At 50.8% G+C, this 23,378-nt stretch overlaps 1 protein-coding gene and 1 pseudogene across 1 annotated transcript in view; one reads left to right on the top strand and one right to left on the bottom strand.

Annotated features, from left to right (window-relative positions):
* The window catches only part of LOC135895338 (ecto-ADP-ribosyltransferase 5-like), a 54,755-nt gene extending 41,135 nt beyond the window's left edge, over positions 1–13,620 (bottom strand). Inside the window, exon 1 of the mRNA XM_065423410.1 lies at positions 13,513–13,620. The gene's annotated coding sequence lies outside the window, so the exon portion shown is untranslated. The remainder of the gene's footprint in view (positions 1–13,512) is intronic.
* Positions 1–23,378, top strand: part of LOC135895337 (ecto-ADP-ribosyltransferase 5-like) — a 221,179-nt pseudogene that overhangs the window by 109,901 nt on the left and 87,900 nt on the right.

The following is a 23,378-nucleotide window of genomic DNA, read 5'->3' as shown; positions in this document are numbered from 1 at the left end:
TGCTAACAAACTGTCATGCATTGCAATCTCCTTCCTGTCAGTTCTTTCTCTGCTTCCACAAAAGGAAAGGGGTGGCCCTGGGAGTGCTTACTCAGCTATTAGGCACCTGGAAACATCCCGTGGCATATTTCTCTAAACAACTGGATCAAGTTGCCCAGGGGTGGCCGGCATGCTTGCGGGCAGTCGCAGCAACTGCCCTAGTGCTTGGGGAAGCTGAGAAACTGACACTGGGGGGAATTGTGCAAGTGTATACTCCCCATACGGTCCAAGTCCTGCTGGATACTAAGGGTGGTCTCTGGCTTACACAGGCTCGGGTTGCTCGGTATCAGGCAAGACTTGTAGAAAATCCTGAAGTTACCCTACAGACCTGTCCCTCCCTCAACCCAGCTACCCTGTTACCGGAGACAGAGGAGCAGGAACACGACTGTTTGGAGGTCATAGATGCCCAATACTTCAGCCGCCCGGACTTAAAAGATCAACCCCTCCCGAATGCTGATTATGAGTGGTATACTGATGGCAGTAGTACAGGTATAAACGGGCAAAGAAGGGCGGGCTATGCTGTTGTAACTCTCCACAAAACCATGGAAGCAGAGGGTTTGCCTGCTGGGACATCAGCCCAGCTGGCTGAATTGGTAGTCTTAACCCATGCACTTGAACTGTCAAAAGGGAAAAGCGTTAACATTTTTACTGATTCTAGGTATGCTTTTGGAGTGCTGCACGCTCATGCAGGTCTGTGGAAGCAGAGAGGAATGCTGACAGCTCAAGGTTCTCCGGTCAAGCATGGGCTTCAAATTCTCTGGCTTTTAGAAGCGGTACAACTCCCCTCAGCGGTAGCGGTGGTGCATTGCAAGGCTCATCAAAGGGAAGATCAAGATGTGGCCAGGGGTAATGCCAGGGCAGATAGGGAGGCCAAGCAAGCTGCTACCCTGGAACCACTGGAAGCTGAGGATGCCCATATGCATGCCCTCATCCCATCAGTGGGGGAGCTCCCAGCCCCTCAGTACTCTCACGAAGAAAGGAACCTGGCCGATACACTTGGGCTCAGGGAAAAGGAGGGATGGCTCCACTCCACGGAAGGAAAAATCCTCCTACCAAAGAAGCTAATATGGCCAGTGCTACAGAAACTACATCAGACCACCCACACCGGCAGAGAGGCTCTTACCCAGCTTATGAATAAACATTTTCTAACCTTTGGACTTAGAGCCCTGGCCTCCCAGGTACAGGCTGAATGTCTGATCTGCCAAAAGAATAACCCTCAACCGGGAGTGTCAGTGCCGTCATCCACTCTGGAACCTACCCCACGCCCGGGACTGGTTTGGGAAATAGATTTTACCAAGTTCCCCCGAACCCAAGGGTTCAGATACCTCCTCATCTTGGTGGATCGATTCAGCGGATGGCCTGAAGCCTTCCCATGCCGTAACAACATTGCCAAAACGGTGGCTCTTAAATTTGTCGAGGAGATCATTCCCCGCTTTGGACTCCCCCAGTGGATGGAATCTGACAACGGAACACACTTCACGTCAAAAGTCGTTCAAAAGATATTGGATGCCCTGCAAATCCCCTGGAAGCTCCACACTCCATGGCAACCGCAGGAAAGTGGAGTAGTGGAGCGTACAAATCAGACCCTTAAGCGACATCTCTCAAAGGTCTGCCAAGAGGCTTCCCTACGGTGGCCTGATGCCTTACCCCTTGTTTTGCTCCGAGTTCGCGCTCTCCCAAAGGGCAGATTAGGGCTCAATCCCTTTGAGATTATGTTTGGAAGGGCATGGCCTATGAACGGTACACCGGTTCTGGCAGGGGAGTGGGAAATGGGGTGTGGCTTCTTATCTCAGTATATGTGCTCTCTGTCTGCTGTTCTCTGTTCTCTCCACAGGTATACCAAAGAGTTGCAGCCTCTCCCGCTGGATGCCCTTGTCCAGTCCCTGCAGCCAGGTGACTCCATTCTCATTCGTACCTGGAAGGACGAGCCTCTCCAAGAGAAGTGGAAGGGACCCCACACCGTCCTGCTGGTCTCACACACAGCAGCAAAGGTTGAGGGACACAAAACCTGGATCCATCACTCTTGTCTAAAAGCAGTGCCCGCTCCTGAACGGTGGACCTTCCAGCCTACGGAAAAGACTGCCAGCGACGAGCTGGGACTTAAACTGTTATTCAGGAGACAATAAGGTCTGCTGGGAATGCCCGGTAGCCTCTTTGGACAGCCGCAGTGCACTCCCCGTGAGAACTTTAAACATTGGTTGTGTTTATTTTCACAGGGCTGGCCTAACCTGGTGGCCTGGTCCCTTTTGTTTTTAATCTGCCTGCTATTGGTAATTGTTATTTTGTGGGTATTTGGGGAATTGTAATTGTTAGGCCCTAGGGTCACCTGCCCAGTATGAGTTCAGGTCCTGGGTCTGCCACAGTGGTACTCTTTGCCATAGGGACACTCCTCTCGTTAACTCCTGTTTCCCCCCCAGCACATGCAGGGTGGCAAGGAATCCCTACCAACTTAGAAACAAATACGTATGAGTCCCTGAAGGTTTGCTTTGCCCAAGAGTTTAACCTCTCTAACTGCTGGGTATGCTCCCAAATCCCGCACCATGCAGAAGGGTTACCCTGGAGGGTAGTTCCCCAAAATTGGTCAGATATCTGTTGGGGATGGTTCAGTAGGGGGAGAAATACTTCGGGTACCCCCTTGTCGCAAAACTGTACCATTGAATCCCAGTATGCATTAAGGGACGACCCCTGGAAGCCGCAGGCCAACTCAACACATCTCCCTTCCCCTATTAGGCTGCGGTCAGTGGCCCCCGGGTTGGTGTGCTATCGACAGTTCAAGTCCAGCAATCACACCTGGCCAGCTGGAAATAGCACTTATCAGTATTATTTATCCCCTGACAGTAACGCTTCTATCCCTGTCTATGTTAACGGCAGATCTGACTCTACCACCCGGTTCGGAACGTTTAATGACACCCAAACAAATGGGTGGAGTAGCGGTTATAATGGCTTGGTAGGAAATGGCCACTCCTTTTACAATTACGGTACCTCTGCCTATAAGTGGCTACCACATCGGTGGTATGGAAGCTGCTATCTAGGATATCTTGCCCCTCCCCTTCGTGTCTTCCCTAAACTGCCCCTGGCCGCCCTAGGCAGCGTAGATCTTTGTATGGCACCCCAGAGCCCATTAAGGAAGGAGAAAGGTTGGGTATGATCCTCCTCCCATCCTATGGGGTGGGACGGCTGACTCAATTTTATCGTAGGCTCTCTGTGTTTCTCACCAAGTTTGCCAATGAGACCTTGGCCATAGAGAAAAGCCTTAACTCGGAGCTTTACCAGCTCCGGTTGCTCTCCCTGCAAAACAGACAGGCCTTAGATTATGTTTTAGCCTCGCAGGGCGGGGTGTGTGCCCTTATCGGGAGTGAATGTTGTACTTATGTTCCGGAAAACTCACTGGACATTAACAAGCACGTCCTGTCGGCCGAACAGGCTTTCGAGCAGTGGAAGGCCCAGGAAAGGGAACCCACGGTTTTCGATTCCCTTTGGAATTGGTTGCCCAACCTGGGAGGACTGGGGGGTGGCCTTGTGCGTCTCCTCCTCACAGGTGTGGCACTGTGCCTGATCACCCTCCTCCTGATCGCTTGTTTTAAGATGCTCCTCCGTAAGCTTTGTGCCCCCCGTTCCTTAAAAGTCCCAGCATACCCTCTCATCGATAACCCCAGCTCCATGGCACTCAATCGTATCTTGTCCACAGAATATGAGAAAACTCAGCCAAAGGCTTGTTGAGTATTCTCAAAGGAGGGAGTTGTTGGTGTCATTAGGCATAACCCTAGGTAACTCGGGAGGGTGGAAGACCACGAGTGTTGATGAAGCCTTCCTGAACTAGGCCTAAATGAACCAAAGTCCCTCTATGTTTAAACTCTAATCGACCTGAAAAGCCAGATGCAGAAATTGGAATGTGTAACAGCCAGCTATCAGTTGCAACACCGCTCAAACCGGTATGCAGCGGTAGTAATAAGGCCTGCATGCTTCTGGCTGAAAGGCAAGATAAAGATCAAAGGGAAAAGGACAAGATAACGGTTCAAAGAAGAGTTACTAATGAGCTAGACTTATAGCCGCCAAGATGACTTAACTGCTTAAATGTAATTGCTACCTGCTTAATGTAACTATTATAGGATGGGGTGGGGGAAGGGAAGAGCTTAGTTACAGTAAAGTATAAAAAGAGAAAACTTGCTTATGTTGGTGTGCTTGATCTGAGACGTGCCAGTCTCCTTGCACCACTTTGAGATCTTAAATAAACTTTGATTGCTTCTCCACCCTGGTGCGCTCATTGGCGCGACGCACACCAGGCAAGGAATCCCGCTGTTGCTTTCCTCGGGCACTCTGTGCCGGCAACAGGGACATCACAACCAGCGTCTCTGGGATGTCAGGGCAGTTCAGTCTGTTCCTCACAAGTCCCAGGCCCCTTCCCAGGCCCTGGCTGTGCTGCAGGGATGCTGCAAGTCGAACACTTGCTCTGGTGGTGGCCACACGTCCTCAGGCTCTAGGTGGCAGGACCCTTCTTCCCAGCGTCAGTCCCCCTGTCGGGGTTACAATCCCCCTCCAAGTCTGGCCTGCAGAGCCCCTTGGCTGGGGGCATCTCCCTGCGCTGGGCCCACTGCCCAAGGTCCCCCTCGCTCTCCCCAGCTGCTCACCGCACCTGGCTCCGGACTGCTCCAGCTCCAGCCTCAGCTACAGCTCCCCTCTGCCTCAGCACAGCTGCTGCTGCTGCTCTGCCTCCAGCCCCTGGGCTGCTTCTCTGGCACCTCTGGTTGCTGCAGCTCTGCTCCTAGCACTGATCTGCTCTCTGGGCTGCTTCCGTGGCTCTGTTCCCAGCACTGACCTGCTTCCTGGGCTGCTTCTCTGGTTCTCTCTAGCTGGCACGGCTCCACTCCCCAGCCCAGCTCAGGCTCTTGTTCTCGCCTTAGCTCGGCCCCACTCTGTTCCAGGCAATTCCAGCTCACAGGGAGGATGGAACCCCCCTGGCCTCCTAACTCCCTGATTAGCCTGCCTGCCCTGTCAATCAGGCTGACCTGGAGCATTGGCCTCTCCCCATTGGTCCTGGGGACTGTCGGTCTCACCAGTAACGTAGCTGGGGAAGGGTGCGGGGGGAGCAGCTGCTCCCCCACTGAGCACAAGTGGCGCCTTGTCAATTTCCTGGCGACTTTGTTCCCCCCCCCCGGGGAGCGATTAAAAAAAAAGGCACCACCCGCTGCGACGCTTTTATTTTACTCACCTGGCGGCGCTCCGGGCCTTCGGCGGCACTTCGGCGGTGGGACCTTCACTCGCTCCGGGTCTTCGGTGGCATTTTGGCGGCAGGACCTTCAGTGCTGCCAAAGACACCCGGAGCGAGTGAAGGTCCCGCCGCCGAAGATCCGGAGCGCCGCTGGTAAGTAAAAGCGCCGCAGCGGGTGACACCTTTTTTTTTTTATTGCTCCCCCTGTTCCCTCCACCTGGCTACGCCACTGGGTCTCATGGTCCTGATTTCCCATCAGCCCTTCTCCTTATTTTTAGTACTGGGAACTAGCAACCAAAAACCCCTGCTGAGTTTTAGTAAGGCGACAATAGGCCCCTTACAAACACATTGATAAAGCATTTACACTTGGATTAGAAAATTGAATTTGCTGGTTTGTGGGTCAAAGTGCAAATTAATTAGAATTCCAATAAGACCAGAGAGAACGCTGGAGTGTGCCCGTGCAGTGAACTAGATTCTCTTTCTATCACTGCCTGTCAGACCGGCAGAACTTCAAAGGGTAAAACACAGGGTATAAAAGCAGTCCATAGATTGGACTGCAAAACTGACCAGAATGCTGGCTATGTGTTAATCTCAGTTTCTTGTTAAATACAAAGTTACCAAATTAGACAGAACATTTGGTACCCAATAAAATATGTGTTAACATTCAAGAGTTACTTCAATCACATTTGCTTTAGCAACCACCTTATTTTAGAAGAAGAGTTATTTTATGTGTAGCCAAACATTTTAGTTTATTATTAATTTATTGTGTAATATTATGATTAATCAATACGTTATATCATATATATTCATTGTTTTTTTAATTAGAGTTAATCTGTAGGATTATAAAAGTATAAGATTGATCAGTATTTAGAGGAACCGAGTTTTATACATGAGTAAGACAAGCTGAAAGGCAAGCCCTATCGGCTGAAGCCTGCAAGATTTTAGCTTAGCTATTTTTGGCCTTGGAGACAAGAAATGAGGACCATAAGTAGGTTTTCCAACTTTCTAATCACACAAAACTGACCACCCCTGCTCTGCTTCTTCCCTGAGGCCCTGCCCCTGCCCTGCCCCTTCTCCAAGGCACCGCTCCCACTCACACCATCCCCCCTCCTTCCATCGCTCACTTTCCCCCACCCTCACTCACTTTCACCGGGCTGAGCAAGGTTTGGGGTGTGGGAGTGGGGTGAGGGCTCCGGCTGGGGTTGCAGGCTCTGGGGTGGGGCTGGGGGTGGGTGGGTTGTGGAATAGGGCTCCGGGCTCCAGGCTGGGGAAGGGAGTTTGGGGTGCAGGGGGGTTAGGGGCTCTGGGCTGGGGGTGCAGGCCCTGGGGTGGGGCCGGGGATGAAGAGTTTAGGGTGAAAGAGGGGGCTCTGGGCTGGGACAGGGGTTGGGGTGCAGGGGGGGTGAGGGCTCTGACTGGGGGCTTGGGCTCTGGCATGGGGCCAGAGATGTGGGATTTGGGGTGCAGGAGGGAGCTGGGGCAAGGGTGTTGGTTGGAGTGATGGCTCCAGGAGGGAGTTTGGATGCGGGAGGGGACTCCGGGCTGGGGCAGGGGGTTGGGGTCTGGGGTCCTGGCAGGACTTACTTCAGCTCCCAGGAAGCAGCCACCAGGTCCCTGCAGCCCCTAGTCACATGGGCAGCCAGGGAGGCTCTGCCGGAACCATGACCAATGGGAGCTGCGGAGCTGACCCTCGGGGCGGGGACAGCGCACGAAGCCTCCCTGGCCGCCGCTGCGTTGAGGGGCCGCAGGGACCTGGCAGCCGCTTCTAGGAGCCACGCGGAGCTAGAGCAGGCAGGAAGCTTGCCTTAGTCCTGGACCCCCGCTGCGACACCGATCGGACTTTTAATGGCCTGGTCGGCGGTGCTGACCAGAGCCATCAGGGTCACTTTTCGACAGGGCGTTCCAGTCGAAAAACGGTTGCCTGGCAACTCTAATCATAAGCCAATACTGGAAAATAACCTGCTTATGAATGTTCGTGTGGTCACTACCCTGGGTCTTTATGTTCCTAGAGACTCTAAATCTGAAGCAAGTAGCAGAGGTGACGTTCACGCTGTTTAGCATGAAACCGTAGCCGCCAGAGCCGAACTCACAGTGGTGTAACGCCACATTACAAAATTCACTTTAAATAAAATAAAAGGCTACAGATTGGCACCAACACATGGCTCTAGAGAACACAGAAAAGGCAACAACAACAAAAAAGACCAGCTTAGATAACAAGGGAATGGTTTACGTACTCCTACTTCTGAAAATCAATTGATAATCATGCAAGTAGGAGAATCCTGTCATGCTCACAGTAACTAACAGAGGGAACTTCCTGCTTTTGCTTATGTTTGCTATTGCATTCATTGTGTGGTTTTGCTTGTGTGTCTATGTGATGTAACAACTGAGCTCAGGAAAAATTTAAAGGGGAAGTATCCTCTTATTCATACTGCAAGTATTGAAAATAATGAAGATGTCTTATTGAGAGTAATATTTAAGAGGAAGATTATCATACAGTGATACTAAATAGCAGTTATATGTAAGGGACCCAGCATTCACGTGCGGGTAGAAACCCTATCAGGTGTGGCAGAGTGAGTCAGCTGTTCACCATCATTAATCACCTCCCCAAACTTGTTAATAAGCTCCCCAAACTCTGGACTCCTCTGGACAACGCCGCTGACGGAGGATCAAGTAAAACTTTGTGGAGTTACCTTGGTAACCGCCCCTCCTCTCGGTGTTCCCCAGCTGTAAACAGCTGAAGGGGAAGGAAGCACCACAAGCACTTCTCAGCAGGGGTAATACCTTATAGAACGTTTATTTAAATTAGGAGGCAACTAAGGGAGGGACATCTTCCGAACTCCTAATAAACAACCCTTAAGAGAGTCATTAAATTGCTCCTGAGGGCATTCTGCACCAAAAAATTAAAAATTCGGTGCCAAAAATTAATAATCCTGCACACAATATTTAAAATTCTGCAAAATTCTGCAAATTTTATTTGTCAAATAAATGTGGAGGCTCCAGCCTGGCATTGGGGAGCACAGGCCACTGGCTGCACAGAGATGGGAGATCACACTGCAGCCCCCCCCCCACCCCAGGACACGGACTCAGCGGTGAGGCTGCACCCAACCCTGACAGAGCACAAGGGCTGGACCTGCCCCAGAAACACCCCAGGGCTCTGCACCTCTGTGTCAGGTGCTCCAGGTGTGGGCAGGCAGGTTCAGTCCAGCAGGATCCAAGTGTGGAGGGGCTTAGTGTGGGGATGATCCAGGTGTGGGTTGAGAGGCTTCTGTGTGGGGCAATCTGGGTGTGGGCGGCTCAGTGGGGGATCCAGGTGTGGGGGGGAATCTGGATGCACAGGGGCTTGTTCGGGGGTTCTGGGTGCAACAGTAATGGGATTCTGCAGTGGGGGCCTGGTGAAGGTGGTTGGGGCTCAACGGAGGGGGTCTGGGTGTGGGGGGATAGACCTCAGTCAAGGGGTCTGGGTCTGGGGGGTCCAGATGCTGGTGGAGGGCTCAGTGGGGTGGGGATCCAGATGCAGCTGGTTGGGGCTCGGTGGGGTGGGGATCCGGGTGCAGGTAGCTTGTCGAGATGGTCCAGGTGCAAGGGGAGTGGGGCTCGGCAGGGGGGTTCTGGGTCTGGGGTCGGTGAGGCTCGGCAGGAAGCTCTAGGTATGAGGGGGTCTGGATGCACGGGGGTTAGGCGGATGGGGGAGCAGCTCCCTGTACAGTGATCACTCCCCCTGCAGCTGAAGAGCGAAGGGGGCAGGAAGCAGGTTGGGGGGGGCAGGGAAGAGGAGAGTTTGCCGAGCTTCCTGCGTCCTGAGGGAGAAATCTGGGGGTGGGTCTGACCCGGACCCGGCTGCCGTGCAGGGGAAGAAGAAGTCCCGTCCCGTCCTGCCCAGCCCAGCCGGGACTAGCAGCTGAGTTCGGCAAAGGGTAGGAGCCACCAGCTGGATCTTCTCCAGTCCCGCCCCGTGCCCCACAGTGATTTCCCTCTCTGCCGGCTGCCCTGGGCACCCAAAACATACCGCTGGGGAGAGTCGCATGACTGCTCTTGTGACTTCCCTTTGCTTCCCTGTCAGAAAGTCATTTTTCTGTGGGGAAGCAAAGAAATCTGTGGGGGACATGAATCCTGCGCATCTGCAGTGGTGCAGAATTCCCTCAGGAGTACATTAAACAAGGTCAGGTGCCAATTCAGGCAGTCGCCCTAATGGCCCCACAGACACCCCTCAAGACCTTTGCACAGGACTACATTGAAACCTGTGGTGGAGTGTCAGCAAAAATGCTGAATTACCAAATCCGCAGCGATCACCCAGATCAATGGAACTTAAGGTGTTCCATTTTGAGAAAGAAAAATTAAAGAGAAAATCTCAGGAGGTGGAGGAAAGGGACGATGTATCTATTGTAGGTAACACTTTAGAAAGAAAATTCAGAAGGAAATTAGAACAGTTGGATCAGGCACAACAAGCCTTATCCCAGGAGAAAGGGATTAGTGAGAAGTTAAGACAAAGAGCTAGTAAGCCAGACATGTCACGAACCCATTCACAATTGGTCCGCTTATTACAAGAAACTCAAGGAACTATAGACGTTGCTGTGAAGGCCTATAAGGAGGCAATCCTAGATATCAGGACCTCTCAGGAAATACGAAAGTGTTTGCAACCTGAAATTCCAGCAAGTAATTTTGATACCTTTAAGTCAATTGAGTCAGAAGGAATAATGAAAAGAACAAGTGGCATAATTCATTTTGAATCTGATATGCCCATTGTACCTCAAGCCACTTTAGAGCCAAAACCAGAATCTCTACAGAAACCTGCCAATACCCGACCGTCAGAAGATGCTGGCACCTGCCCCAATCAAGAAAAGGTAGAAAAGGTTAAAGCAAAACTCCCCACCTAAATTGTCCACTGTAGAACCTGCCCAAACACGGGAGACACTGGTTCCTTTGAAAAAAAGAGGCAAAGGAAATCCCACATATAACTGTAAAGGACGGAAAAAGTCAACTTCTAAATCGGAACTGTCAGGATTGAGTCGTCGTGTCTCTCCAATCGCAGCGGTAACAAATGTAACAACACTAAATGCCATTGCAAAATTGGGACAGCGAATAAAAAACGGAGCTCCAGTTGCAGCACATGCAGCACATTGGGAAACAGCAGTAAATTATTTCGTTAGACAAAAAGAACTTGGTTGAGATTTCACAGGTAACTGTAGACAGAGCTTTGTGAATACTTTCAAGAAGGAGAAAGCTCAATTGCACTTGCAACAATAGTTTCTAAAAGAAAGGTATGAAAAAATGTAGCCCAGTAGCTTCTGCTCTAAAACAGTGATTCTCAAACTTCATTGCACTGCGACCCCCTTCTGACAACAAAAATTACTACACGACCCCAGGAGAGGGGACCGAAGCCTGAGCCTGCCAGAGCCCCGCTGCCCCCCCGGGGGGGCAAACCCAAAACTGAAGCCCCACTGCCCTGGGCAGGGAGGCCAAAGCTCAAGGGCTGCAGCCCCAGGCAGGGGGCCTGTAACATGAGCCCTGCCGCCCAGGGCTGAAGCCCTCCAGCTTCAGCTTTGACCACAGGAAGTTGGGCTCAGGCTTTGGCTTTGGCTTTGGCCTTGGGCGGTGGGGCAAACACACACCCCTCTCCATTTCTTGCTTTATATTCAAATCAAGGATGGACACATGTCTAATGCTCAACTTGGACACTGGGCTTTGTTAATGCATGACAAAGATATAACAGTGACCCCCAGTATGGACCCTATCTCCATTGCTGGATGCTCTGTTGTATTCTGGGAACACCCATGTGTGCCCAGATGTTGATTAAGGAAAACCTAAACCCAGTTTTTCACATGAATACCTCCCAAAATAAAAATCTTAGAAGCATATTGCTCTTTCCTAGATAAATCCAACCACTATGATCGGGAAAAGCCAATATCTTCTTGTTATTGATCCATTCTTCAAATGGGTGGAAGCATTTCCCCTTAAGGTAAATGTTGCTTTAGCCACAACAAAAATCTTGGTGAAACAAGTCTTCTTTCATTGGAAACCCCCACAAAGTAGCTGCCAAATTGAGAAAAATCCAAACAGAAGGCCAAAGCTTATCTTGATAAAGGCCAAAGAGAGAATGCTGGGGAAACTGGAGTTCAAGTTATGCTCCTATCATATGCTGTATAGAACATGATTTATGTAAGCAATGAACTGGGCCCCACTATATTATGAATAGACTCCGTTTCCTCTATATACAGAGTCAGAAACAAACAAACAAAAAGGTAAATAAATTCTATCATGTTAATAGAATTAAAGTTGTACCGGAAAAGAAATATTTCTCCACAGGTGGAGGAACCAGAGACATTAACCACAAAAGAGGAAGTAGGATCAGAGAAAGCCAGTTGCAGTAAAAAGAAAAGAAATTCACGTCTTAACAACATTGATGATCTATTATTGCCTTAATACTGCACTTCAAACCGAACAACAGATTGTTCCTGTACAACAAGAGCCAAGACTAGTGAAGGCAAATCAAAATTTTATGTTGGAACTGAACTCAGACTTGCCTATTGAGGTTCAGGATGCAAAGATAACAATGATCTGGGCACAAGAATGAATACAACCAGACCAAGGATTGAAAGAACAATTGTTAGAGGGCTTTCCCTTCATCCCCTCTCCTGGTTCTTGTCACGCAGACAGAAAGCAGAAGACCAGAAGTGCGAAGTGCAGGCAATGTGACGTTTATTGGGGTTAGTTGCAAGCAAACATGTCCACAGCTCTACACGCTGGCAGAGTCTGTTCCCCAGTGTTCCGTTCCCAGCTCTGACACCGCAGAGCGTTTACCCCGCATCCCCCTTCCCAGTTCTGACACCGCAGAGGGTTTACCCCGTGTCCCCCTTCCCAGCTCTGACACTGCAGAGCATTTACCCCGTATTCCCCTTCCCAGCTCTGACACCGCAGAGGGTTTACCCCATGTCCCCCTTCCCAGCTCTGACACCGCAGAGCCTTGCCTGTGTCCCCGTTCTCCATTCCCCATTCCCCCTCCTCCTTCTTAGCAGGCCCAAATATGGCTCTGTATCCCCATGGTTAGAGCACTCATCTAACAGATCCCAGTTCAACTCCTTTCTCCTCCTCCATTGGAGGGAGGACTTGAATACGGGGTCTTTTACATCCCAGGTGAGTATCCTAACCACTGGGCTAAAAGTTATGAGGAAAATGCTCATTCCCTCCCCTCCTCCCCAGTCAGCTTTTTGTGTAAGTTTCTCTACAGGGGCTGATCTGGTAAGCAAGGTCCAAGCACGCTTACCAGATCGGGTCCCACAGGCGAGTTAGGTGCAGGAATGCCTGTTTCCCCTGGTTCATGAAATACCCTGGCCTGGCATGGGGCTGCAGTGCACATGCTCAGAGGCAGAAACAGGAGCCTGCAGAATTGGTTACCGCAGAAATTTAGGTGCCGAGTGAGTTTATGCACCTACAGCGTTCACAGGCTGCTGAGCAGGGGCTCTATGAATCCGGGGTGGGGGCTTGATTCTGGGATTGAGGTGCCTAAAGATGCCACTAGGTATGGATCGATATCAGCTGTCCTGGCAATCTCTGGGAAGAGATGAACAGCGTTCTGCTTGGGAGGCTCGCCTGATGCTATGAACAGATCGTCTGGGTAGTTGTGTCAACAGAGGATGGATCTTTACAAGGAACAATCAGGGAACTCTATGGAAATAGTGGTCAATGTATTTTATGATGTAGATGTGAGCAAAATAAGCAGATGTTTTGTTTTCACTACATAGGGTTTTAAATATTTCTGTAGTTTCCCTGTCCCAAAAGCTTTTATAATTTTATAACAAATTAGGGCTCTAAAATCAACTCAACAATAAACATTGGACTTTTCATTCTGTGCACCCCAAGATTCTACACAATTTGCATAACAAAAGTGCCTAGAGCTCCCAACCCAGATTGTGGCCCCGTTGTGCTAGGGGCTGTACATAGGGAGGCTGTGTCAATCCCCCAAAACTTACACTCTAGGGCAGAAAAAGGCTGGTAGAAGAAAGCGAGGTAGAGTGACTTGCCCATTGTCACATACAACAGACCAAGGGCAGAGCTGGGATGAAAGCCTTGGTCTCCTGACTCCCAGTCAGCTGCCTTATCCACTGGCCCACCTCCCCCTCGGTTCCATAGGTACTGGACATATGTAACTGGGGGCAGATTTATAGCATTGTCTAAACCACTGTGCGACCTGTTGTCTAGAGATAAATGCAGCAGAAGTGTCTGTAATTAGGATAATGAAGAGTCAGAATTTAATGATGTTACAATACCTGACTTTCCCAAGTGTGTCTGAGTCCCTGGCAGGCTGCTGACCCGAGCAAGAGCTGGCTGCAGTTGTAGAACTTAATCCGCAGTGTTCATAACACAGGAAATAGTTTGACTGTATCTAAGAAACCTCCCTGCAGACTTTCACTAACAGCGTTTGTTTTTTTTAGGAAATAGGAGCCTGAGCTAAATCCTACTGAAGCCAATGGAAAGACTCTCATTGATTCCAATGGGCTTTGGATCAGGCCTGTACAGAGTCAAACCGTTACTCTGAGCTAGGGCCAGGGCTCCTGAGTATTCCCAACAACACCTGTTTCCAAACGTATCCACAAAACTACCCCCCTTTTATCCTCTGTGCTTCCTGTTCTAGGGTTCTTTACCTCCCTGAACCAGATGTTAAAGCCAAGCAATTTTGCTACCTTGGCTCTACTGTTACCAGCAATGTAGATCTTGATGCTGAGCTCACTAGTACAATTGGCAAAGCAGTCAGGAACTTTGGTCTTTTGCAAGATGGAGCCTGGAACAATAACAAATTGTCAACTAACGTGAAAATCTGTATTGGTGAGACATGTGCTTTATCCAGTCTTCTATATGGCTCAGAAACATGGACGACTTACACCAAAAATACCAAAAGACTAAACAGTTTTCATATCAGATGCTTGCGTAAAATTCTTCGAATAAGATGGCAAGACAGGGTGACAAATGTGGAAGTGTTAAATTGTGCTGGTATGTCATTCATGGGAATGTTGATTAGTAAGAAAAAACTCAGGTGGCTTGGACATGTCAAGCGAACTCCACATTACAGGATCCCAAAGAGCGTGCTGTTCTCTGAAGCTCGCGAAGGGTGTAGAAAGAGAGGCAGACCGCTGCGCAGACGTGGGGATGCTTGCAAAGATGACTTCGTACCCTTTGGAATCTCTGTGGATGATTGGGGAAGGAGTGCAGAATACTGCTCTGTTTTGCCTGGAATCAGTGTCAAAGCCAAGCCCATACTGCAATTACTTGGATCATCCCATTTACCCTTTGTAAACTAGCAGTCTATAGCCAAGTCCCTAAGGGAAGTGATGGAAACCACATCCCTGGGGCCATTTAACAATGGAGGAAAAGAGCACTAGAAAATATAGGGAACAAAATAAAATAGTTCAGGAAACAATTCAACATAGTGCCCTGGGAATGGACTGGATGGAATATCCTCTTATGGTTCCAGCTCCCCTAGCAATGATGTTATGCAAAAGCCCCTCACTTCTGTTGGGATATGTAAGGGTTAAGTAGAGACCTGGGAAACTGCTGGTGTGCTGACATGGTATTAGGGAGTAGAAGCACGGGCAGGCACCGTTTCTGCGCTCGATAGATAAAATGTTACCCCCTCCTTTTCTTTCTGCTTGTTAAGGATTGATAAGTGTTGCAGCTGCATAAGGATTGTGGTTGTTTAAAGGATCCCCTTTGTGCAAAGAGGTGTTATCTCCCCCCCTTCCTTTCCCAGCTATATAAACGAGATCAAGGTCATGGCCCATTCCTCCCTTCCCTGAGAACTGCTGATCAAGGGAATTAGCAATTACTGCAAAAAAATGTATCTTCAAGGTAAAATTGTCTGTAGAATATGCTCAATGCTGTAAACAGTAAACGGGGCAGGGATAATTATATTCAGTATATAGCTATTAATATTAATTGTATGGGCATTCATATTACTCAGTAAGGGCTTGGGGGGTGTTGTAGTAAATGTAGGTATTTACATACTAACTCAGATAAAAAGAGTGTGCTGTAACTAATTCAGTGCTTACTCGACAATTGGGTCGAGAGGAACAAGTACCACAATAAAGAAGCCCATTTACTCAATCCGCCTGTGGGTCAGCCTGCTCATTTTCTAACAGCTACCAGGCAGCTGAACTCTGCCTAACCCTCTACCTTTGGAAAGGAGATGCAGTCTAGGTTTGTAGGACAGATCTGTGGCTAGCCAAGTGTAGAAATACTGTGGGAATGTTTTAGGAGAGACATCTCACCGGCCCAACTGTGCATAGGACAGAAACTTCCTGTACCTTAGGGCTCAGAAGTAATTGTTTAAGCAGGGATGCAGAAGTCTTCAGTTTCTCCATTCCCTTCCTGTGCATTGTGACATACAAGTTCTGTATCTTGTGGCTGAGATGTAGAGATATGAAAACTTTTAAGCAGTTTCCAGGTTCTCAACTGAACGAATATCTCCTGGGAGATTCACACCATCCCATGATCCTCTACTGTTACTTCTGTTAGTTACTCGAGACTTTGTTTTCTTCCCCTAGAGCAAACATTTCGCTCTTAGCACAGAGGTGTCCCAGTTCTGCAAGCTAGTTCTGTCAAAACCAGTGTTGCTGTCTGTTCGCACTTAGCTTTGCAAAGAGAAATGATGCAACAAATTCTGTGAAGTGTCTCTGCAACAGCCTCTTCATTTGCTGCCGCCTCCCTGCGTCTCGGACTCCTGTCACACAGGTGTGCCTGTAGACTGACGTTCAGCCAGCAGAGCAAGTGTAAGGGCCACTGGCCTGGAAAATGGGCTACTGAAATGCAATGACCTTTTGCCTTAATGTATGAGCTGGGTGGCAAAGGAGGTAAGTGATGGAGAAAGAGAAATAATCTAAACAGATGATCAAGGCACGGAAGAGAGATTTAGCTGTTAGGACAGAGAGGGAATGTTAGATCTTTGAAATGATTTAGAAGAAGAAAAGAACGTCTGCTTACCTTACAGTTACTGTGGTTCTTTGAGTCTTTGTCTGTGTCAGGCACTGCTTCCTGGTAGTCTAGCCTAGTGGCTGTGTAGGGGTCTCAGCCGAGGTTCGTCCCTCAGCGGGGCTGTGGGGTATCCCACCGCCTCGCTCTGGTCCGCTGTCAGTCCTGGTCCGGCGGTAGTGTGGGACAGCAAACACACGGTTAGGGGCTCAGGCCCTTAAGCAGGGGCTGAGCCAATAGGTCAGAAAAAGCCCTGGGCCCTCAATCAGGGTGGGGCAGCAACCACGCAGTCTGGAACTCAGGCCCTCAAGCAGGGGCTGAGCCAATAGTTCGGGAACCCAGGCCCTTGCGCAGGGGCTGAGTCAATGGGTTTGTAGCAGCCCAGGCCCTAGGTCAGGGCGGGGCAGCAATCAAACAGGCAACAGATCCCAGCCTCTCTCGGCCAGGGGGAAAAGGGGGAGTCTGCCACCCAAGGAGTGGGTGGCAGGGGGGACGCAGGCCCTCCCACTCCACTGCATCCCAGCCCGGGGCCCTAACAGCAGCAGAAGACCCTCTGCTGAGTCAGTGGGGATCCTGGACGCAACACACTGACATAGGCTCTGGCAGTGCAGCAGCCAGACTGGGGTCGGCTGCCCCCGGGCTACTTCCACACTCCCCCTTGTAGGGTACCTGGGTCGGACTAGTGTCCTCAGTGGTCTCCACGAGCATCGGTTCCTCCGGGTAGGTAGTGAAGGGCAGGCTCGGCTCCTCCTTGGGATAACTGGAAAGGGGCAGGCTCGGATCCTCCTTGGGGTAGCTGGAAAGGGGCAGGCTCGGCCAGTCCTCCTCGGGATACCGGGTGAGGGGTAGGCTCGACTGGCCTGGTGAGTCCTCAGGCCGGTCGCGGCCTGCTGCCGTCTCCTAAGTGGGCGCTCGGCCACCGACGTCTGCTCTCTCTGGCGGCTTGTTCTCCACTGAGCTCTGCAGGCGGGCTTTTATACTTCCGGGTCGGCGCCGTGACCTCTGAGGGGCGGGCGCCAGACCCAGTGGCTCCGCCCACATTGGTGTTAGGGGAAGTTCGGCCCTCAGTGGGGCTGTGGGGTATCCCACCGCCTCGCTACAGGCTGCAGCCGAGGTCATAAGGACAGCCATACTGGGTCAGACCAAAGGTCCATCCAGCCCAGTATCCTGTCTTCTGACAGTGGACAAGGCCAGGTGCCCCAGAGGGAATGAACAGAACAGGTAATCATCAAGTGATCCATCCCCTGTCGCCCATTCCCAGCTTCTGACAGAGGCTTTGTCTTGTGAAAATGGGTTTAGGTTGGACATTAGGAAAAACTTCCTAACTGTCAGGGTGGTTAAGCACTGGAATAAATTGCCTAGAGAGGTTGTGGAATCTACATAATTGGAGATTTTAAAGAGCAGATTAGACCAACACCTGTCAGGGATGGTCTAGATAATACTCAGTCCTGCCATGAGTGCAGGGGATTGAACTAGATGACCTCTCGATGTCCGTTCCAGTCATATGATTCTATGAAAATAGCTAATTTATCCATACAACTCTGGCAAATGGTTGGAACCCAATTAACATCAAGCCAGTGTAGATATGAATCTTTTCCATGAGCATTTAGCTATATAGCAATGTGGTAATGTGCCTCAATTTCCCTTTTCGGACAGCAAATCAGGGTTGTAGTGGCTTTTCTGCTGTGAAAAGTTCTAAGATTGTAGGCACTAGCTGTGAACTATCAATATCATACATCCTTTTAACAGAAAGTGTGTTCTCGTGTAATGAAATAACGCAACCTCTGCTTCCACATGGAATCAGGTGTACCTGAGTCCGCTAACAGATTACAAGATATATCCAAAGTGTCCCCTGACTGTCTCCCTTGCTTGAGGGGAGCACGGGCGTTCCCCTGACTGTCTCCCTCTGCCTAAGGGGAGTGCCAGCGATCTTCTGTCTCCTCCTGCCTGTGGTGTTTCCTATTTTACCCTGAAAGGGGTTTGCTGATCTACTCTGGAAGAGAGCAACTGGATTTAGATACACCCAGGAGGGCCCCTCCGCTGTGAGCACTTTTTCCCGTGGTGAGTAATGCCTATTGCTGCCACAGAGAGTTCAGCTCCCAGGCAGATTTTCACCTTAATGACTGTTCCACAGTCAATCACCTTCAGGCCTGCTCCCCTCATCAGGGTCCATGTGTCCCTCCGCATTATGGAGCCCATATTTCCCCATGTAAATGTAACCCTTCTGCCCATCTGAGTTGGCAGCAACAAGGGTCGAGTTCAGTATCTCGGGCAGGCTTGCACAACATGCGGCCCGGGGGCCGCATGCAGCCCGCGTGGGCTCACTGTGCGGCCCGCGGGGGCTGAGTAGGCAAGCAGTGGGTGAGGGAGGGGGGCTGAGGAGGCCAGCGGGTGGGCAGTGGCGGGGGGTGAGTAGGCGAGCTGGAGGGGTGGGGGGCTGAGGAGGCAAGCGGGCGGGCAGTGGCGGGGGGGCAGGTGAGCTGGCAGCAGGGGAGGGGGGCTGAGTAGGTAAGCCGGGGTGGTGGGGGGCTGAGGAGGCGAGCGGGCGGACAGTGGCGGGGGGTGAATAGGCGAGCCGGGGGAGGGGGCTGAGGAGGTGAGCAGCAAGTCGGTGGCTGACCTGTTCTACTGATCTGGTCTGGCTCCCATCCCCTCTCCAAGGGTTGCAGCTGTCTGGAGGTGCCTGCCTTCCACGCCTTCCTCACTCACACCTCATTCATTCAACAGGGCAATTGATTAAGGGGGGGGATCTTATTCTACTTCTAGCAAAAAGACATTTTTCTTTTACCTTAATTATACTACCTTAGAGACAATTATAACATATTACCAAGGTTCAATACTGCTGTTTCAGCAGGGCGGCGCTGGGGAAGGAGGGTTTTTTTCCACAGGGCGGGCGGCGCTGGGGGAGGGTTCCCGAGAGGAGGGCTGGGGGGGTGTTTCGGCAGCGCTGGGGGGGTTGTTTCTGTGGGGCGGGCGGCGCTGGGGGGGGGTGTTGTGTTTCGGCGGCGCTGGGGTGGGGGGTTCGGTGGGGCCGGGGGGTTTCGGCCCTCAGCTGTTTTCTTTGGAGTAATATGGCCCCCGCCGCTTTACAAGTTGTGCAGGCCTGATCTAGGGTTTCCGTTTCAATAACGCAAAGCAAAACCAGCTCGAGCCCCCACCCAGTGACCTGGGACAATTACATTCCACCCCCTGGGCGCCTCTAAGAGGCAATACTTCCACTTTCGCAAGCACGGAGTCTGAGTGTAGCAGAAAATGTTTAACAACATGAGGTAAACGACATCAGCAGTAAATTGGAAAAACACCACAAACAGGACTCATAACACAAACCCTGAGCAAAAGACCCACCCCAGCAGATTGGGCCATGTCTTTTCCCTTTGGTTCTTGAATCCAGCAACCCAAGAATCACCCAAAGTCCCCAAAGTCCAACACCCCAGAAGTCTCTTGAATACAGCAACCCAAGAATCACCCAAAGTCCCAAAAGTCCAACAACCCAAAAGTCTCTGCCCCTGGTCAGGGCAGCCCCAGAGTTGAAAAGTTTATCTGCAGGGGTTTACCCCCCCCCCCAACCTGGGTGGAAATGGGGGGGGGAGAAAGGGGGCACACAGGGTGTTAAGGGGCACCTTACGTGGTCCGAGGCCGACTGCCCGCCTCTCCGTGGGGTTCCGCTGCAGCCTTCACCATGAGCTGCTCCACTCCACCAGCTGTCCCGCGAGCCGCTCCTGCTGCCCCACGAACTGCTCCACTCTACCAGCTCCTCCAGCCGTCCCCACAAACTGCTCAGCTCCACTCCACTCCACTCCGCTCGCCGTCCCATGGGCCGCTCCAACCGTCCCACAAACTGCTTCGCTCCACCAGCCGTCCCGCAAATTACTCTGCTCCGCTCTGGTCCGTGGGCCACTCCACCAGCTGTCCCGCAAACTGCTCCGCCAGCCGCTTAGCAATATAGCTTCAGGCTCCCCCACTAGTTAACACAGCACTCAGTGATCTCAGCTCTTAGTAACTTTAGCTCTTTATCGGAGGAGTAGCCGTGTTAGTCTTTTTTTACAGATTTAGCTCTTTAGTGATTTCAGCTTGTAGTAGCGGAGCCCCAGTACTGGTGCACCATTGGCCCAGAGTGAACTCTACATTGCATCCTGTAATTAGACTCTCAATAGAATCAAAATTAGCTTTGCTATTCAACAGTGGAGAGAAAAGATAATAGAATTTGCATTTCAGACCCTCAAAGGGGCACCCATACCTACAAATACCAGCCCACCTCAATTCACTGGGTTTTGTAACCCATGCCCCTTGTCTCGCGAGTGCTACTTAGGTAATGGTGAGTCCCTCTGTCATACAACAGTTCCACTGGCCTTGATTCACATAATCAGGGTAACAACACTTTATTCTTTCTGCCCCAATAACAGAGAAACTGGGGATCCCACACCAGCCAAAGTAACCACTTTTGGTTGCTGTGGGCTTATGCTAGGCATGTGGGTGTGCCTATGCAAACAAGATCAGCCCGAGGTTCTCTTCCACACTCGCCATAATTCACCACCAGATGTCAGGGTAGAGCTCATCCTGACTCTGCTTACATCAATAAAGTACACATTGATTGTTGGGTCAGCCATTACAGAGGCGTCAGAAGAGTGTATGGATGAGGTATCAGACTAGTCACAGGGGTAAGTACCAGGTCTGGGATAGTTCAGGCCACATCAGGAGGTATGGTAGGCTCCTGAGTCCTTGAAACAGTCAGGTGGAGGCACCACCAGTTGGTAGCTAAGAGCCCAGGCCGTTGAAACCCACTGCAGCCCAAGCAGGGGGACTCTGGATAAGTGCTCCTGTTGATAATGATCCGCCCTTAGGGGTATGGTGACCTGTGAACCCCCCTTCCATGTGGAAGGGATCTGGCAGCTGCTCTCCCTGCCGAGAGGGGAACTGGGAGCTGCCCAGACACCCGGCTCTCCAATGTGAGTGCACAACCTTCTAGGATGGCCTCCCAGCCCCACCCCCATTCTGGAGCAGCTGGTTCCAGAGGAGCTGTCAATGGGTCTGTCCTCAGCGTGCCCCCGGAGCTGGGAACTCCCCCATCTCCTGGGATTCCTCCCTGCAGCACCATTAATTGCCGTGGATGGGCCAGAATGGAGAGTGGGGACCCCCTCCCCCAGGGCAGTGGGTCTGGGGCAAACCGAGGCAGAGTCAGCGGAGCCCCAGCTCAGCGGCACATCCCCATTTAGTAGTGGCTGGACACAAACCAGCAGGGTAAGTGGCTTGTGCAGCCTCCTTCCCCACAGCCACACAGTGCCTGGCGTGGGCTGGGGGAGAGGGGCTGCGATATTCCTGATGGCAGTGCTGTAGTCACTGCGGAACCTGCTGATTGCATCTCTTTCCTTGCAGCTCTGACCTCTGCTGTGTGTTTCCTCAGGGCCTCCCCTCTCCCAAGAGGGTCTGTTCTCCCCACATGATGGGGGGTCTTGTCTGGCTCTGTGTGTTGGTGTGCGTGTCCCTCTATTTCTTCTCCCCACGTCTGGACATGATGGGACTGGAGCTGGAGTTGGATCTGAGTTCCCATCCCATGCAGGGGCTGAGTGTGTTTTTGTAAGCAGCGCTGAATGAGCTCTCCCCTGACATCTAGTGGTGAGCTGGGGAAGAGGACTTCAAGAGCCGACCTCGTTTCCACGGGCACCCCCACCCTGCCTAGGTGCTCAGCGTGATGGGACTGCTTTGCCCAAAGGATCACTTTTGGCTGGTGTTGGATCACGTGTCACATTGTTATTGGGGCAGGGGCACTAAAGGCCTGTTATCCTTGTTGTGTGACTCCAGGGCAGTGTTGTCAGATGCTACCGGTGTGGTGCTCTGCTTTCTCCTATGTTGATATCACTCGGCTGCGTGCGTGTGTTCCCTCTGTGTGCTGCCCCAGCTCTGTACAGATAGCTGACCCAGCAGACCCGAAGAGAACCCCCAATAACCATAGAGTCTAGTAAGATGCAAAGTCACGTCGACTAGGTTTATTGCAACCTTGGACACAATTGCAGTTCCCTGTAGGTTTCTTAGCCTAATTCAGGGCATACTACGAGAAAGTGCCTCTTGGCAAGGATCCGGCTCAGTGGTGGGACTTTCCACTGCCCCCGTGGCCGGACAAAGACACCACCCCAGGGATACATTCTTATACCCAGGTACAAACAAGTTACACATCACTCCTGACGTATTGAGGTGCAACCCCCCTACGTAGCAAGGTACAACCTCTCTACGTAGTAAGGTGCCGCCTCTCACCTTGTACATGTTGGTTCGATCAAAACAACTCTATCCATCATTTCACCCTTTTGCCCCTGTTATTGGGATGGGTCGGCCTGTTCCATGTTATCTGTGGAATGTTCCAGTATAGTATGTCTTGGTACCATGTTTATACTTTAACTTTGCTAGGTGAATATATATTTATGCAACATCAGCCCTTTCCTTGCCAGCTTCTGTGAGCAGGGCCTGCCTCTGGCTCACAGCTTAACTTTGCTTTATGTTAGCAAAGTCTTGACCATTATTTTAGTTCAGGCCTCAGGCCTCATACTGTGCCTTTATCAGGGCCTTCACTTACTACAGGCAGCAGAACTGGTTTGGTATAATAGAGTTACATTTCTGTACGGCATGTGACCTAATCCCACACAACACCCAATGGGGGTGTTTATAGTGGGGTCCTGTAGGGATCTCGTGTTGGCAAAGTAGCTTTCAATATGTTTATCAAGGAGCTGGAACAAAATATAACCAGTCAGTTATACAGGTCAGAGTGATCTAGGTATTTGGTAAAGAGGGCTAATTTAATTAACAGGTATTTTGATACATCTAAAACAACGCAGAACAAAGGATGTAGCTCAGGCCTACCTCCATGCTGTTACTGATTAGCCCCCATGCAATCCCAGTACAGCCAGTGAGCATATAAAATTGGACCTTTGATTTCACCAGTTAGAAATATCATCTTTTGAGCAAATTTGATATGAAAGTGACTGAGAGATATAGACATGGGATGTTACAGAGTCACCTGGCTGAGACACAGATTTAATCCGTCAAGTGTATTAATGAAAATACTCCAACTTAGTTCATTTCTGAAAAGTCTTTTACTGAAGTCATCAAAAGTCGGTACAAAAGTGCTGGCATGACAGGAATACAAGTAATTATTTATCTAACATGCACCTATTTAAAGCTC

Source organism: Emys orbicularis, chromosome 1, assembly GCF_028017835.1.
Source record: "Emys orbicularis isolate rEmyOrb1 chromosome 1, rEmyOrb1.hap1, whole genome shotgun sequence".
NCBI lineage: Eukaryota > Metazoa > Chordata > Testudines > Emydidae > Emys > Emys orbicularis.
This window is presented reverse-complemented; position numbering and strand designations above follow the sequence as displayed.